The 16,294-nt window shown below is 42.8% G+C and overlaps 1 non-coding gene across 1 annotated transcript; it reads left to right on the forward strand.

Moving 5' to 3' along the window:
* Positions 1 to 5,842: 5,842 nt before the first annotated feature.
* Positions 5,843 to 5,980, forward strand: LOC119929122. The gene has a single exon (XR_005451262.1). It is a non-coding gene; the product is annotated as a small nucleolar RNA SNORA7 (small nucleolar RNA).
* The last annotated feature ends 10,314 nt before the right edge of the window (positions 5,981 to 16,294 follow it).

Below are 16,294 nucleotides of genomic sequence, written 5' to 3' on the forward strand. Positions count from 1 at the left end.
ATGTACCTCAGTTCCCTCATCTGTAAAATGGGGATTAATTCATACTCCCTCTGATTTAGATGTTGAGCCCCAAGTGGGACACCAACTACTTAGAATTATGCTTGGCCCATCATAAGTGCTTAATAAGTACTGTAAAAAGCAATGAGGTGGATCTCTTGCCTTTTGGATGAATCCTTTACTTAGCTTCTGGGTTTTGTCAGATTTTCTAAAAATAATAATAATTGTTATATTTGTTGAGTACTTATTATATGCCAAGCACTGTACTAAACATTGGGGTAGATATAAGATAAGCAGATTGGACACAACCCCTGTCCCACATGGGCTCACTGTCTAAGGGGAAAGCATTCCTCTGAGGAATGGCAAATTCCCTTTCACTTCTCTCTCTTCCTTCTTACAAGTAAAGATCAGCCTCTGACCTTTCTCCTCTGGAATATCATCTTACTCCAATATGCCTCTTCAATTCTTGACCCACCTCTTCAATCAATCAGTAGCTTAGAACAGTGCTTTGTACATAGTAAGCACTTAATACATGTCATTATTATTATTATTAATGTCATCTATTGAATACCTCTATGTGCTGTGGTAGATACTAACTTTTCAGGTTGGACACAGTCCCTGTCTCAGATGGATCTACAGTCTAAATCCCCATTTTACAGATGAGGGAACTGAGGCACAGAGAAGTGAAGTGACTTGCCCAAGGTCACAGAGCAGGCAAGTGGATGTTCTGGGATTAGAATCCACATCCTTCTGATTCCCAGGCCCATGCTCTATCCATTAGACCATGCTGCTTCTAAGCTCCCAAGTGCTTAGTACAGTGCTCTGTCTATAGTAAGTGCTCAATAAATACTATTGATCGATTGATTCTAGTGTGCAGAGCACTCTTCTAAGTGCTTGGGAGAGTACAGTATACTGGATTTCGTAGACATGTTCCCAGCCCACGAGGATTTCCTCACCTCTGGATGACCATTTCAGATATGCCCGATTCTCTAGGCCCCCAACCCTTTGTTTTTGTTTTTCCATAGGGAAGGATGAAATCCCACGGTTCCTTGAGGTAGAAGAGCACATTCCTTGGCATTGTTAGGATCTTACCGTCAGTTGCTTTACAGTTTGTTCATTCATTCATTCAATCGTATTTATTGAGCACTTACTGTGTGCAGAGCACTGTACTAAGCGCTTGGGAAGTACAGTTTGGCAACATATAGAGAGCCAACAATGGGCTCACAGTCTAGAAGGGGGAGACAGACAACAAAATGTGGACAGGTGTCAAGTCATCAGGATAAATAGAAGTAAAGCTAGATGCACATCATTAACAAAATAAATAGAATAGTAAATATGCACAAGTAAAATAGAGTAATAAATCTGCACAAACATATATACAGGTGCTGTGGGGAGGGGAAGGAGGTAGGGTGGGGGGGGATGGGGAGGGGGAGAGGGAAAAGGGGGCTCAGTCTGGGAAGGCCTGCTGGAGGAGGTGAGCTCTCAGTAGGGCTTTGAAGGGAGGAAGAGAGCTAGCTTGGCGGATGTGCAGAGGGAGGGCATTCCAGGCCAGGGGGAGGATGTGGGCCAGGGGTAGACAGTGGGACAGGTGAGAACAAGGCACAGTGAGGAGGTTAGTGGCAGAGGAGTGGAGGGTATGGGCTGGGCTGGAGAACAAGGCAAGGAATATGTCTACTGACTCTGTTGTACTTTCCCAAGCATTTAGTACAGCTCTCTGCTCACAGTAAGAGCTCAGTAAAGACCAATGATTGTTTTGAAAATGAAGGACACATACTTCTCTGTGCCTCAGTTATCTCATCTGTAAAATGGGGATAAAGACTGTGAGTCCCATGTGGGACATGGACTGTGTCCAACCTGATTATCTTGCATCTAACCCAGCACTTAGTACAGTGCCTGGCACATAGTAAGTGCTTAACAAATACCATTAAAAAATTATTGCATCTCCTGCAACACACACCACCAATATAAATCCCCATCAGTCCGGAAAATAAGAAATCCAATGTAATCAAAGGTCAGCTCTGCCTTTACTGATACCAAACTTAGTGCCTGATAACCTGAATGTGGATCAGGCCTCACTACCCATAAAGCTCTGCAGGAGGTGTGGATAGGTATACAATAAGCTCATTGTGGACAGTGAATGTGTCTACCAATTCTGTTGTACTCTCCCAAGTGCTTAGTACAGTGCTCTGCACCTAGTAAGCACTCAAAAACTATCACTGATGATTGATGATGATGATGATGATGGATAGAAATCGAGCTGCTCTTCTCAGATGGATGCAGCAGGAAGCCATGATTACTGGAGGACTGAACTCCACAGAGTTCATTCATTCAATCATATTTATTGAGCACTTACTGCGTGCAGAGCACTGTACTAAGTGCTTGGGAAGTACAAGTTGGCAACATAAATAGAGGGTCCCTACCCAACAACGGGCTCACAGTATAGAAGAGGGAGACAGACAACAAAACAAAACATGTGGACAGGTGTCAAGTCATCAGAACGAGTAGAATTAAAGCTAAATGCACATCATTAACAAAATAAATAGAATAGTAATTATGTACAAGTAAAATAGAGTAATAAATCTGTACAAACATATATACAGGTGCTGCGGGGAGGGGAAGGAGGTAGGGCAGGGGGGATGGGGAGGAGGAGAGGAAAAAGGGGGCTCAGTCTGGGAAGGCCTCTTGGAGGAGGTGAGCTCTCAGTAGGGCTTTGAAGGGAGGAACAGAGCTAGCTTGGCGGATGTGTGGAGGGAGGGCATTCCAGGCCAGGGGGAGGACGTGGGCAGGGGGTCGATGCCGGGACAGGCGAGAACGAGGTACAGTGAGTTCTTATTCAAAGAGAAAAAGTGCAGGACAAGGCAATTTTACAAACATTTGAAGATGATTTTTGGGGTGGGAGGCAGCAGGAAATGATATTAGAAATACTTGGTTTTGTTTTTTTTTAAAAAAAAAAAACAAACCAGGACTACAGAGGTAAGCTGTTGGAAACCTCACTGATCAGTGACCATTTGAAACTAAGAGCATGGATTTCAAAGCCCTTACTCCTTAAAAGTAAGGTGGAATTGGAAGTGGGAAATTGGCCAAAAAGCAAAAAGGGCATGCATGATGCCAGACATTATGGATGTCTGGAGAGTGATGAGAGACACATGTAGTTATCCTGACTGATGATGAAGTCCACCTATGACTGTGTGTGTGGTTGAAACGGCCAATGAGGGCATCCACAGTCCCATCCACAGTAGGCACACAAAAAGTTGTCCCTTGTTGTGTTACTGTACTTAGTGTTTATAGCACCTGGTGCTGTTTTCTTTATGCCTCCACATCTCTCTTTCCATACAAAGTTTTTGCTCAGAGAGCCGTTCCTTCCTTAATGGCAGTTTGCTACACAGGTCTGTCCTCAGCAGCTGACTACCAGTTTTCATTTTAGTTTTACCGTGTCTTCAAAATGCTTCTTCTATAGGGGAAGAAAATTTCTAGGCAATGGAGGGAACTGAAATGGTTCAGTTCTGGCCTGGCTACTAAGCTAAAATGTCTTCTTGCTGGACCTTCAAAGAAATCTTTCATTAGTGCAGGAAAGATCAGTCGTAAGGTTTCCAGAGATGAGGTTGATGAGACTATGAGATACATTAGCTATTAGCATCAGAGCTCAAGGATTTCTCTCTGGCAGGTAGACCAGGATAGTTCTGATGGGAATAGGAGCAGTGTTGCCTAATGGAAAAAGCACTGGTCCTGGGAATCAGGACCCACCACGTGTCTGCTGTGTGACCCTGGACAAGTCACTTCTCTGGGCTTCAGTTTCCTCAACTGTAAAATGGAGAATTAATAACTGTTCTTCCTGCTACTTAGACCACAAGCTCTATGTGGGACATGGACTTTGTCTGATTTGATTATCTTTTATCTACCTCAATGCCTAGAAGAGTGCTTGGAACACACACACATACAAGTGCTTAACAAATACAATAATAAGAAGAAGAATAGCAATAATAATAATAATCATTACTATTACTAGGAATCTGGGGGAACAGTAACAGATTGGTGCCTTTACAATAGTAGACTAGGCACAGTAGCTGAATGCAACAATCCTCCTCATTGTCTTCCAACTCTGGAAAAGGCTGAGCTACCTTGGGTCTCCTAGGAGAATGACTTGTTGCTCACGGAAGCAGTCTAACCCTGGTGGGAATATTAAGCATCTGGAAATTTAAGGGTCCCTTCTAAGATCACCCCAGCCAAGGGGTTCAGGAAAATAGATTAATCATCCCTGCTTAACGCCCAGAAGGATGAGATCACTTCCCTTTACTCAACAGTGTCTGCCCCCTGTCCCCTCTCCCCATCCCTAGAGGGAAATGTCTTGTCTCTGCCTCTCCCTTGTTCTTTAGTGACCTAGAATGAAGGTTTGGTGTCGAGTTCAATTTGGATCCTTCAAAAGAGCTCTTCCAAGTGAAGAGAGAAGACCTAGAGGTTCCTCTCTCCCTCCCCCTACCATTTAATAGTAATAATAATAATAGTGGTATTTGTTAAGCACCTACTGTGTATGTACCAAGCACTGTACTAAGTGCTGGAGTAACACAACAGAAGTCAGACACAGTCCCTGTCTTAGGAGAGAGAACAAGTATTGAATGCCCATTTTACAGATAAGGAAACTGAGGCCCAGAGAAATTAAATGACTCTCCCAAGGTCACACAGCAAAGAAGTCTGAAATTCTGCTACCCTAGCCACAGTGTGCTTTGTGCCTTTATGCTCTTTCAGTGTTTTGTTTCATCATTTCTTACTTGTCTGTCACCAGTCCTTTTAATTTTAAAATTTTGAGCCCCCTGAGGGACAGGGACTGTGTCTAATTCCCAGTGGTGTATTCTTTCCCAGGACTTAGTACAGTGCTCTGGGCACAGTGAGCACTTAAATTCTACTACTACTACTACAGTGTGGCTTAGTAGAAACCACATGGGCTTGGGAGTCAGAGTCGTGGATTCTGATCCCTACTCCACCACCTGTCAGCTGTGTGAGTTTGAGCAAGTCACTTCACTTCTCTGTGCCTCAGTTACCTCATCTGTAAAATGGGGATTAAGAGTGTGAGCCCCACGTGGGACAACCTCATTACCTTGTATCTATCCCAGTGCTTAGAACAGTGCTTGGCACATAGTAAGTGCTTAATTACCACCATTATTATTATTACTACTACCACCATTACTATTAGATGTCCTCTGACTCCCAGGCATGTGATTTTCCATCAGAGCAACTCTGCTCCTCTCTGGTTCCCTTGTCTATTTTACTGGAAAATACACTTTTTACAGTAGTGTTTTCTAAAATAGAAATCCTGCTATGTGCCAAGGACCTTGACCCTTTATCTGGGAAATTCCTAAGGGTGGGATGACGCTGGTAAGAGGAACTGCACATCATCCCAAGTTGAGCAAACGGCAAAGCAAACCCCAGGAGAATAGACTGAGTAGTGGAAGATCTAGTTGCTGGGGCTTGGAAGTTGTTGAATATTTATAATCATGGGAAAGGGAATAATCACAACCAGAGCAAAGGGAGGGAAACCATGTTTGCTATCCTGCTCTTCTCACCCCAGCACAGACATTACTCTCCTATGTTAATCACTAGTATTAATCGAAAGCTTACTCTGTACATAGAGCACTGTAGTAAGAACTTGGGGAAGTACAATACAGTTTAGTAGTCATGATCCCTGGGCCTCAAAGAGCTTATGACCTAACAGGGAAGGCAGATCCTAAAATTAATTTCAGGTAAGGGAAAACAACATAGTTTAATGATATTTATGTAAGTGCTACATAATTGCTAGTACATACCTATATTGGCTTTTTGGATTCCTTTTTCACATCTGGTAGGCTCTCAATCCCTCTCAGAGTCACAACTGGAGAGTTCCCAGTACTCTACCAATCTCAACTGTGGGAGGGAGAGTCAAGCAGAGGCCTACCCATTCCATTCCTAGCTTGAGTAGAGGCTAGTGAGTGGAAGACAATCTGCTACAAGTCAAAACTCACTTGTGCTGGGCAGCAGCAGCAGCATTGGAGAGACTCAGGTTTACTGTGCAGAAGGAAGCAATGGTAAACCGCTTCCATATTTTTACCAAGAAAATTCTGTGGATCCACTACCAGAACAAATGCAAATGGAGGTGGGGCATTCTGGGAAATATGTGTCCATGGCATCGCTATGGGTTCGACACGACTCGACAACTTAAAACAATAACAACAACAACAGGATCTCAAACAATAATTTTTACTGAGGTTTTGTAGAGCACTGTACTAAGCGCTTGCGAGATTACAGTATAACAGAGTAGGCAGACATGCCCCCAAGGAGCAAAAAAGACATTTTTCAAGAAGGCCAAAAAGGAGCAAAACCACAAATTAAGAAATACCTTGAGGAAGGGTACTTAAGGTCCTGAGTCAGTAATTTGTTGTCTGGAGATTGACCTACTTCTTGCCTCTCAGTTCTTTCTGATCTGAGCTCTTTTGTCATTCAGTTAGCCGTGTGATGCATTAGAGAAGTAGGGTGGGAGAGTGGAAAGAGATCTTTCCACAGGAGTCAGGGGATGTGGGTTTGGATCCCAGCTCTATCACCTACTAAGTCACCTTGGGTAAGTCACTCACTTCTCTGTGCCTCAGTTTCCTCATGTGAAAACAGGGATTAAATACCTGTTCTCCCATCCCCGTAGATGATGAGTCCTGTGTGGGACAGGCACTGTGTCCAGTCCAATTACCTTGTACCTATCCCAACACTTAGCAGAGAGTTTGGCACATAGTACATACCTTGTTCAAACAAATTGATCTGTCAGTGGTATTTATTGAGGGCTTACTATGTGCAGAGTATTGCACTAAGCATTTGGGAGAGCACAGTACAATAAACCCACATCCAGCTCACGGTAGATAGGGGGAGACAGATATACATACATAAATGCTGTGGGGCTGATGGTGGAGTGAATATACCAAGTGCTCAGAGGGTACAGATACATATGCATAGATGACACAGAAGAGAGAGGGAGTTGGGGAAAAAAGAGGGCTTAATGGGGGAGGCCACTAGGAGAAATCGTGACTTTAATAAGGCTTTGAAGGTGGGGAGAATAGTGGTCTAGCATATATAGGAGAGGGAATTCCGGGCCAGTGGGAGAACGTGGTAAAGGGGTCCGCAAAGAGGTAGATGAGAACGAGGCAAACGGACAAGCAGGGATCTCCAGTGAGGGTGACAGTCGACCCCACAATTTCTGCCAGCACAACCCCAGAAGGGAGTGAGTTTTTGAAATAAAATTTTGTTAGCCATAAACCACACAGGTGAATTTTCCTCTGACATTTTATGAGTGCAGGTTTTATAGTTCTCATAATTCAGGGCTGCACCACCCACCTCGCTCCTTCTAACAGAGCCTTCCAACCTAATGCTTTGTGCTGCCAGCATGCCCAAAGACCCCAAGTAACCCAGGATAAGTTGCCATCTGGAACCGACAGATAATGAGAATTTTCTGTATAGAGATTTGTTGTCTCATTTTAAAGGAAAACAAAAACAGGTGTCAGGGTGGAAGTGATAAACAGCCAATAACAATTCTGAACTGAAGCTCCCTGGGTAATGGGAAATCTTACATCGCTGTGTCTAGCCTAAAAGAGTGTCCAGATCAATCAATCAGTTATTGAAACACTCTGTGAAATGCATTGTACTAAGTGCTTACTTATCCTGGCTCTGCCACTTGTCTGCTGGGTGACCTTGGGCAAGTCACTTCATTTCTCTGTACCTCAGTTACCTCATCAGTAAAATGAGGATTAAGACTGAGCCCCATGTGGGACAGGGACTGTGTCCAACCTGATTTGCTATAATCACTATTATTATTATTATTATATTTGTTAAGTGCTTACTATGTACCAGGCACTGAACTAAGTGCTGGGGTGGATACAAGCAAATTGGGTTGGAAAGTCACTGTCCTACATGGAGCTCACAGTCTAAATTGGAGGGAGATTCATTTATTCAACCGTATTTAATGAGCACTTACTGTGTGCAGAGCACTGTACTAAGTGCTTGGAAAGTACAATACTGCAACAGAGACATTCCCTGCCCACAATGGGCTCAGTCTAAATGGGGGAGACAGACATCAATACAAGTAAATAGGCACTGATATAGATAGAATTATAGATATATACATATATACATAAGTGCTGTGGTGTGGGGAGAAGGGGGAAGTGCAAAGGGAGTGAGTCATGGTGATGCAGAATGGAGGGGGAGCTGAGTAAGAGTTAGGCTTAGCCTGAAAGACCTCTTGGAAGGAGATGCGCCTTCTGTAGGGCTTTGAAGTGGGGAAGAGTGATTGTCTGCCGGATTTGAGTAAGGAGAGCGTTTCAGGCCAGAGGTTGGATGTGGACCAGAGGAAAGCAGTGAGACAGGTGAGTCTGAGGCACAATGAGGAGGTTAGCACCAGAGGAGTGGAGTGTGTGGGCTGGGATGTGGAAGGAGGAAAGGGAGGTGAGGTAGGAAGGGGTATTGAATCTCCATTTTGCAGCTGAGGAAACAGAGGCACAGAGAAGTTAAATGATTTTCCAGAGGTCACACAGCAGGCAGGTGGCAGAGCTGGGATTAGAACTCAGGTTCTCTGACTCGCAGGTCTTTGCTCTTTTCACTATGCTGCTTCTGCAGACTATTGTACTTAGAGTGCTCTGCACATAATAAGTGCTTTGTAAACACCATGGATTACTTGCTAGGATTAAAGCCTCTGCCACTGTGGCTGAAATGAAAGCTATTACTTCATCTGAAAAATGGGGATTCAATACCTGTTCTCCCTTCCACTTTAACTGTGAGCCCCATGTGGGACCCGATTATTTTGTATAATAATAATAATAATAATAATAATGGTATTTGTTAAGCACTTACAATGTGACAAGCTCTGTTCTAAGCTCGGAGGTAGATATAAGCTAATCAGGTGAGACACAGTTCCTGTCCCACGTGGGACTCACAGTCTAAATCCCCATTTTACAGATGAGGTCACTGAGACACATAGAAGTTAAGTGACTTGCCTAAGGTCACACAGCAGACAAGTGGCAGAGTCGATATCTACCACCGTGCTTGGCACATAGTAAGCGCTTAACAAATACCACAATTATCATCAATAGTAATATTATTAGTCCATAAAAATCCACTGAAGAGCAACATAAACCCCAAAGGAAGCTTTGAATGAAAATCTAGCAGCTACTGAGATTGGGGTCCCCTGAAAGAGCTCCATAACTCTTAGACAATGGGATACAAATGCCCTCAGATTCTTTTCGTTTCAGTTCAATGACTTCCTCTTGCTTACCAGGGCAGTTAGAGAAAATACATTCCTTCAATTCTGTCCACTTTTGGGAACCTCATTACAAGATCCTCTGTTTGCAAAAGACCTGCCAAGAATGGCCTGTTATTTCATTTCACTAGAAGAACAGAAGCAGTTATGAACAGTGGCTCAGGTAGTAATTCTTGGGTGTTTCTGCACTTAGGGAAAGTGCCACTGTCATCTATGAGTTGGTAAAAATCCAGGACCAATGCCCCTAAAAGATCCCCACAATTTCTTTTTCTGAGAGATGAAAAAATAAATCCCCTAGTCCCTCCTGGTATGGGACTGAATTTAGGATAATCCCAAAGCCTTACAGATTTACAAGAGTCAGAGGAAGAGCAAAAGGTAAAAGGAAAACACAACCCAGGAGGAATGCTTAATCCTCCCCTTTCTCTGAGAGAGGATTCTTCATGAAGCTTACCCACACCAGACAATGGAAACACATCCTCTCTGTCAGCTTCCAAACAGCTGAATTTGTTTCCGGGGAAATAGTCTCAACAAGCACAAGATTGTTTTTTTATTCCTGGTATTTGTTAAGTGCTTACTATGTGCCAAGCACTTGACCTCTCAGCTGCCTTTCGACTATCCCCTTCTCCTCAAAACATTATCCAACCTTGGCTTCATGGACTCCGTCCTCTCCTGGTTTTCCTCATCTCTCTGGCTGGTCATTCTCAGTCTCCTTTGTGGGCTCCTCCTCCCATCCCCTAACTGTAGGGGTTCCTTAAGGATCCTCAGTGGGTTGTGTTTCTGCTATCTGTTCCTCTTCCATACCAGATAACTTCCTAGACAGCGTTATAAGAATTTTATTACCTAGAAATTCTTTGGGATAAACATAGTTTTTCTACTCTTTTCCATTTTTTTAATGATACTTGTTAAGCACTTACTATGTGCCAAGCACTGTACTAAGAGGTGGTCTAAATAGGCGGGATTAGGATTTATAGATGAGGTAACTGAAGTACGGAGAAGTGAAATGACTTGCCCAAGGTCACACAGTAAGCATTTGGCAGAGTTGGGCTTATCCATTCATTTACTCATTCAATTGTCTTTATTAAGAGCTTAGTGTGTGCAAAGCACTGTACTAAACTCTTGGGAAAGTACAATAAAACAATGAAGAGTGACAATCTCTGCCCACAGTGAGCTCACAGTCTAGAGGGGAAGAGACAGGCATCAAAACAAATAAACAGACATCAATACAAATAAATAAAATACTCTGACCCCCAGGCCTGTGCTCTTTCCACTAGACCATGCTACTTCTCATTTGTCTGCTGTGGGACCTTGGACAAGTCACTTAACTTCCTCAGTTACTTCATCTGTAAATTGTAAGTAAGACTGTAACCCCCATGTGGGACATGGACTGTGTTCAATCTGATTACCTTGTATCTACCCCAGTGCTTAGGACATGGTCTGAAACATGGTAAGTGCTTAACAAATACTACCTTTAACCACCCCCCCAACCACAAATCTTGGACTGTCAAGATTGTAAAAGAGTAGGTTGGGGGAATCAATCAATCAATCAATCGTATTTATTGAGCACTTACTGTGTGCAGAGCACTGTACTAAGCACTTGGGAAGTACAAGTTGGTAACATATAGAGATGGTCCCTACCCAACAGTGGGCGAAGGAATCATCAGAGCAGGGTAGGTTCTCTCACCAGAGACAATGAGGCACATTGCGTATAAAGTGTTAGTGGGTGTGCTGAATGGTAACCTCCTGAAGATCTTGATCTGCTCCTGGAAGAATCAGTCATTCAATAGTATTCACTGAGTGCTTACCACTTGCAGAGCATAGTATCCAGCACTTGACATTTCTCCAGACTATAAACTCCTTGTGAGCAGGATATATGTCTACCCACTCTCTTATATCGTACTCTCCCAAGTGCTTAGTATGGTGCTCTGCACACACAGTAAGTGCTCAGTAAATCTGATTGATTGGTAGAGTACAATAGAATTAGTAGATAAGTTCCCTACTCTCAAGGAACTAAAAGGTAGGGAAAGCTTATGGTAGGGAAAATAGCAAAGATATTTACAGTCTAGCAGGGGAGGCAGATACTGCATTCAGCCAATATGCCAACCTCAGTTTGGAGATGTGTCTCCTTTTTTTACCCTCCCTGAAAGAGGAGAGCAACAGCATATCCTAGTTGGAAAAAAAAAAAAAAAAACCTACATGGGCTTGGGAGTAAGGACACCCTGGTTCTAATCCTGATTTCACCTCTTATCTGTTCTGTGACCTTGAGAAAGTCATTTTAATTCTTTGTGCCTCTGTTTCCTCATTTCTGAGATGAAATATTCATCCCACTTAGGCTCCGAGCCTCATGTGGGACCAGGACTGTGCCCAACTAGTGGCCTTACATCTATCCCAGTGCTTAGTACAGTGCTTGACACACAGTAAGGGCTTAGCAAATGCCACAATCGTGTTATTATTAAATGTGTCTCTCCTCCCTTCCTGGAAAAAGAAACTTGATATGGGTAGTCCCCCACTGAGGCATATTCAGTGGGACAAATATCGGGTTTCTGCAATACAGAATCTAGTCTACCCCTGGAAACAATTGGTCCTCAGAATAACTCCCCATGGTGGGAAGTCAACATTCCTCTACTGACTCCCACGCCCATGCTCTTTCCACTTAGCCACACTGTTCCTCATAGAACTTATCAAGGAGACTACTAAAAAAAAGTATCCATAGACATTTGTTCTACTGGTAATAATCATTTTGTATCATTTCTTTAAAGCAACATTTAATATTTGTACCACATTTCAGAGACTTACCTTGGAAAGGTTACTACCTGGGTGTGTTACTGAATAACTTGAAAGAACTACCTTTATTCCCCACCTCCCACACAATGTTTAAGGATGTTTCCAGGATTTACTAAGGTGCTCCTAAATCTGTCTTTGTGGTCCATCAAACATTTTCTGAATTTGAGAGTATTAGCAGATCTTTGAAACTTCTTTTTTTTCCCCTCTTTTCTCCCTTAGAGTCTAATACTGAATTTCATTGTAATGATGATCAAAGCAAGAGTCAGGCTGGGCCTTTCAGGAGTTATAGGTAAGATAGTAGCAGATAATGGTGATTAAGCAAAGACTGATCTAAAAGAGGTAAAAAAAAAATGAGAGGAACAATGAGAAGCAATGAGACGCACTTCCAGCAGCATGGCCTAGTGGAAGCAGCATGGCCTAGTGGATAGAACATGGGCCCTGGAGTCTGAAGGACCTGGGTTCTAATCCTTGCTCCTCCAGTTGTCTGCTGGATGATCTTGGGTAAGTTATTTAACTTATCTGTGCCTCAATTACCTCATCTGTAAAATGGGGATTAAGATGTGAGTCCCAGGTGGGACAGAGAATGTGTCCAACCCAGTTACCTTGTATCTACCCCAGTGCTTAATACAGTGCTTGGCACACTGTAAGTGCTTTATAAATACCACACATTATTATTACAACTTCCAAAACTTGAAGCAATGACCTAAAAGCATGTGACAACTTGATAGCTGTATAAACTGAGGAAATTTCTTGGCATTTTGGACCTGTTTTCAGCACTGGAAGCCAGGATCTTGCTGCCCTGCTCTCTTAATAGCATATTCCCTGATATGGAACTCTGAATTTATGACAAGTAGCTAAGGATTCAGCCCACCCACACCTTGGTCAAATCAGAAAACAATTAACCTGGGATTCTTGGCAAGTTACATTTCAAGAAGCTGTGATCAATGAAATCCATCCCAAAGGTAATGTTGAGGGATATCACAAACAACGGTAGACCTCTTGTCTGCCAAATAAATGAAGAACCATGTTCATAGGTGAAGAGAAGGGAGAAAGAGCACAGTTATTTATTAATTAGGTTCAAAGGGCTGGTGGCTTTTCTTAAATTTAGGTAGCTGCAGCTGGAAAACACTGCAATCCTCATGCCATAATATCCAGAGCCATGATTCACCATGTCAGTTGGATCAAAAGCTACTTTTTTATGCCTCTTTGGCCTTTCCCCCATGTCCATTCCCGTATGCCATAGATTATCAACATGTTCAAGACAACCACAAAGTGTAGGTGGTGCCTGTTACTTGATCTTGCATTCCCAAAGCTGGAAAATGTAGGTCACTGCTTTTGGAGGTGGCCTAGTTTTTCAGCTCTAAATAGAAATCTTTTCCCAGGTTGAAGATTTCTAGGTCCATGTCTATTCTCTGGAGAAACACTTAGCAACACTAACAATCAAATGAGCAATATCTTGGGAAAAGTAGCAGTATATAGGATAGTTAAGATCAAGGTATGGTGAGTAGGTTGGCTTAAGAGGAGTGAAGTGTGTGGATTGGGTTGTAGAAGAAAATCACAGAGGTGAGACAGGAGCGGGCAAGAAGACGGAGTGCTTTAAAGCCTATGGCAAGGAGCTTCTATTAGATGTAGAGGTTTCACACCACTGGAGGTTCTTGAGGAGTGCAGAAACATGTACTTAAAGTTCCCTTATTCATCCCCCTCTCAGCCCCACAGTACTTATGTACATATCTGTAATTAATTTATTAATATTAATATATGTCTCCCCCTCTAGACTGTAAGCTCATTATGGGCAGAGAATTTTTGATGTTATTGATGCCTGTCTACTTGTTTTGTTGTCTCTCCCCACTTCTGTACTGTGAGCCCGTTGTTAGGTAGGGATTGTCTCTGTTGCTGAATTGTACTTTCCAAGAGCTTAGTACAGTGCTCTGCATACAGTAAGCGCTCAATACAATCAAATGAATGTATCTGTTTACTGTCAGATTATACTCTCCCAAATGCTTAGTAAAGTGCTCTGCACACAGTAAGCACTCAACAAATACGATTGATCGTCTGAACGGTTTTGTAGAAAAATGAGATGGGCAGAAGAGTGAAGTATGGACTGAAGTGGAAAGAGACAGAAGGCAGAGAGGTAAACAGTGAAGCTGGTGCCGTAATCAAGACGGGATAAATGCTTGTATTAACATGGTAGCAGTTTGGATGGGGTGGAATTGGAGGATTTTAGCAATGTTATGAAGGTTGAACTGACAGGATTTGGTGACAGATTAAATATGTGGGTTGAATGAGAGAGATGAGTGAAGGGTAATACCAAGGTTATGGGCTTGTGGGACAGGTATGATGGTGGTGCTGTTTACAATGATGGGAAAGTCAGGTGAAGACACGATTTGGGTGGGAAGATAAGAAGTTGTGTTTTGAACATATTAAATTTGAGGTGCTCTGCCCACTAAGTGCTCAATAAATGCAAATGATTAAGTGGTTGATTTGCAGCTATATGTACTTACTTTAAGATGCAGACAGAAGTGTGTCCCCTTCTAGACTACCCCCAAGTCCTTCTAGACTGTGAGCCCACTGTTGGATAGGGACTGTCTCTATATGTTGCCAACTTGTACTTCCCAAGTGCTTAGTACAGTGCTCTGCACACAGTGAGCGCTCAATAAATACAATTGATTGATTAATGCACAGCTGCAGGATCTACAAATACAGATATATGTAATTGACCAATCACTATATGATAAGCTCCTTCAGGGCAGGGAAGTTCAACTCTGCTGAACTCAAGTGTTTAGTACAATGTTCTGCACACAGTAGGCCATCATTATCATTGATTGAATAATGAATAAATGGTCGTATACCACAAATCTCCAAAACCTTAAGGTTTTGTTTGATTTTAGAATTTGTTTCTCCTTATGGGTCTCAAAATCAGGGAGTTGTTTTATGATTCCTTAAACTTGTATTTTAAGTGGTGTGTAATGCCCCACTCCATACCTCTGAACTATTACCATTATAAAAGTCACAGTCTCTGGCTGCTGCATGTCAGAAAATTACACCAGCATCAACAGCCCTTCACACACCACTTCAAATGCAAGTGCTGATCAAATAATAGCTGATGTTACCAAAAAAGAAAAAAAAAACCTGAAATCACTAGACAAACCAAACAAAAATTACCTTGAAGAGAGAAAGAACGGAGATGGAAATACCAGAGATTCACTGGGGCGGTTCCATATAAGGTGGCCACTTGATCAATTGATTTCTCAGTGGTATTTATTGAGCCCTTAGAGAGCACTGTACTAAGTGCTTGGGAAATTATTATGTGATAGAATTTGCCCTTGTGGACTGAACAACTGATATTAGAGAAAAAGACACAAATGACCCCATATGCTTTACCTCAGGCACACCCTGGCCTGGAATGCCCTCCCTCCACACATTGGCCAAGCTAGCTCTCTTCCTTCTTTCAAAGCCCTGAGAGCTCACCTCCTCCAGGATGCCTTCCCAGACTGAGCCTCCTTTTTCCTTTCCTCCTTCCCATACCCCCCGCCCTGCCTCCTTCCCCTCCCCACAGCACTTGTATATATTTGTACATATTTACTATTCTATTTATTTTGCTAATGATGTGCATATAGCTATAATTCTATTTGTTCTGTTGATTTTGACACCTGTCTACATGTTTTGTTTTGTAGTATGTCTCCCCCTTCTAGACTATGAGCCTGCTGATGGGTAGGGACTGTCTCTATAAGTTGCTGGCTTGTACTTCCCAAGTGCTTAGTACAGTGCTCTGCACACAGTAAGCACTCAATAAATACAATTGAATGAATGAATATAAGCATGGTGGCCTAGTGGATAGAGCACGGGCCTGGGAATCAGGACTTGGGTTTCCAATTTCAGCTCTGCCACTTGTCAGCTGTGTGACCTTGGGCAAGTCATAAGCAGCATGGCTTAGTGGATAGAGCATGGGCCTAGGGGCCAGAAAGTCATAGGTTCTAATTCTGGCTCTGCCGCTTGTCTGCTGTGTGACCTTAGGCAAGTCACTTCACTTCACCTGTGCCCCAGTTATCTCATCTGTAAAATGGGGATTGGGAATGTGAGCCCCACATGTGACAGGGACTGTGTCCAACCCAATTTACTTGTAAAGACCCCAGTGCTTAGTACAGTGCCTGGCATATAGTAAGTGCTTAACTAATACCACAATTATTATTCACTTCTCTATGTCTCAATTACCTCATCTGTAAAATGGGGATTAAGACTGTGAGCTTCTTGTGG

The sequence above is a fragment of the Tachyglossus aculeatus genome, chromosome 5, assembly GCF_015852505.1.
Source record: "Tachyglossus aculeatus isolate mTacAcu1 chromosome 5, mTacAcu1.pri, whole genome shotgun sequence".
Lineage (NCBI taxonomy): Eukaryota > Metazoa > Chordata > Mammalia > Monotremata > Tachyglossidae > Tachyglossus > Tachyglossus aculeatus.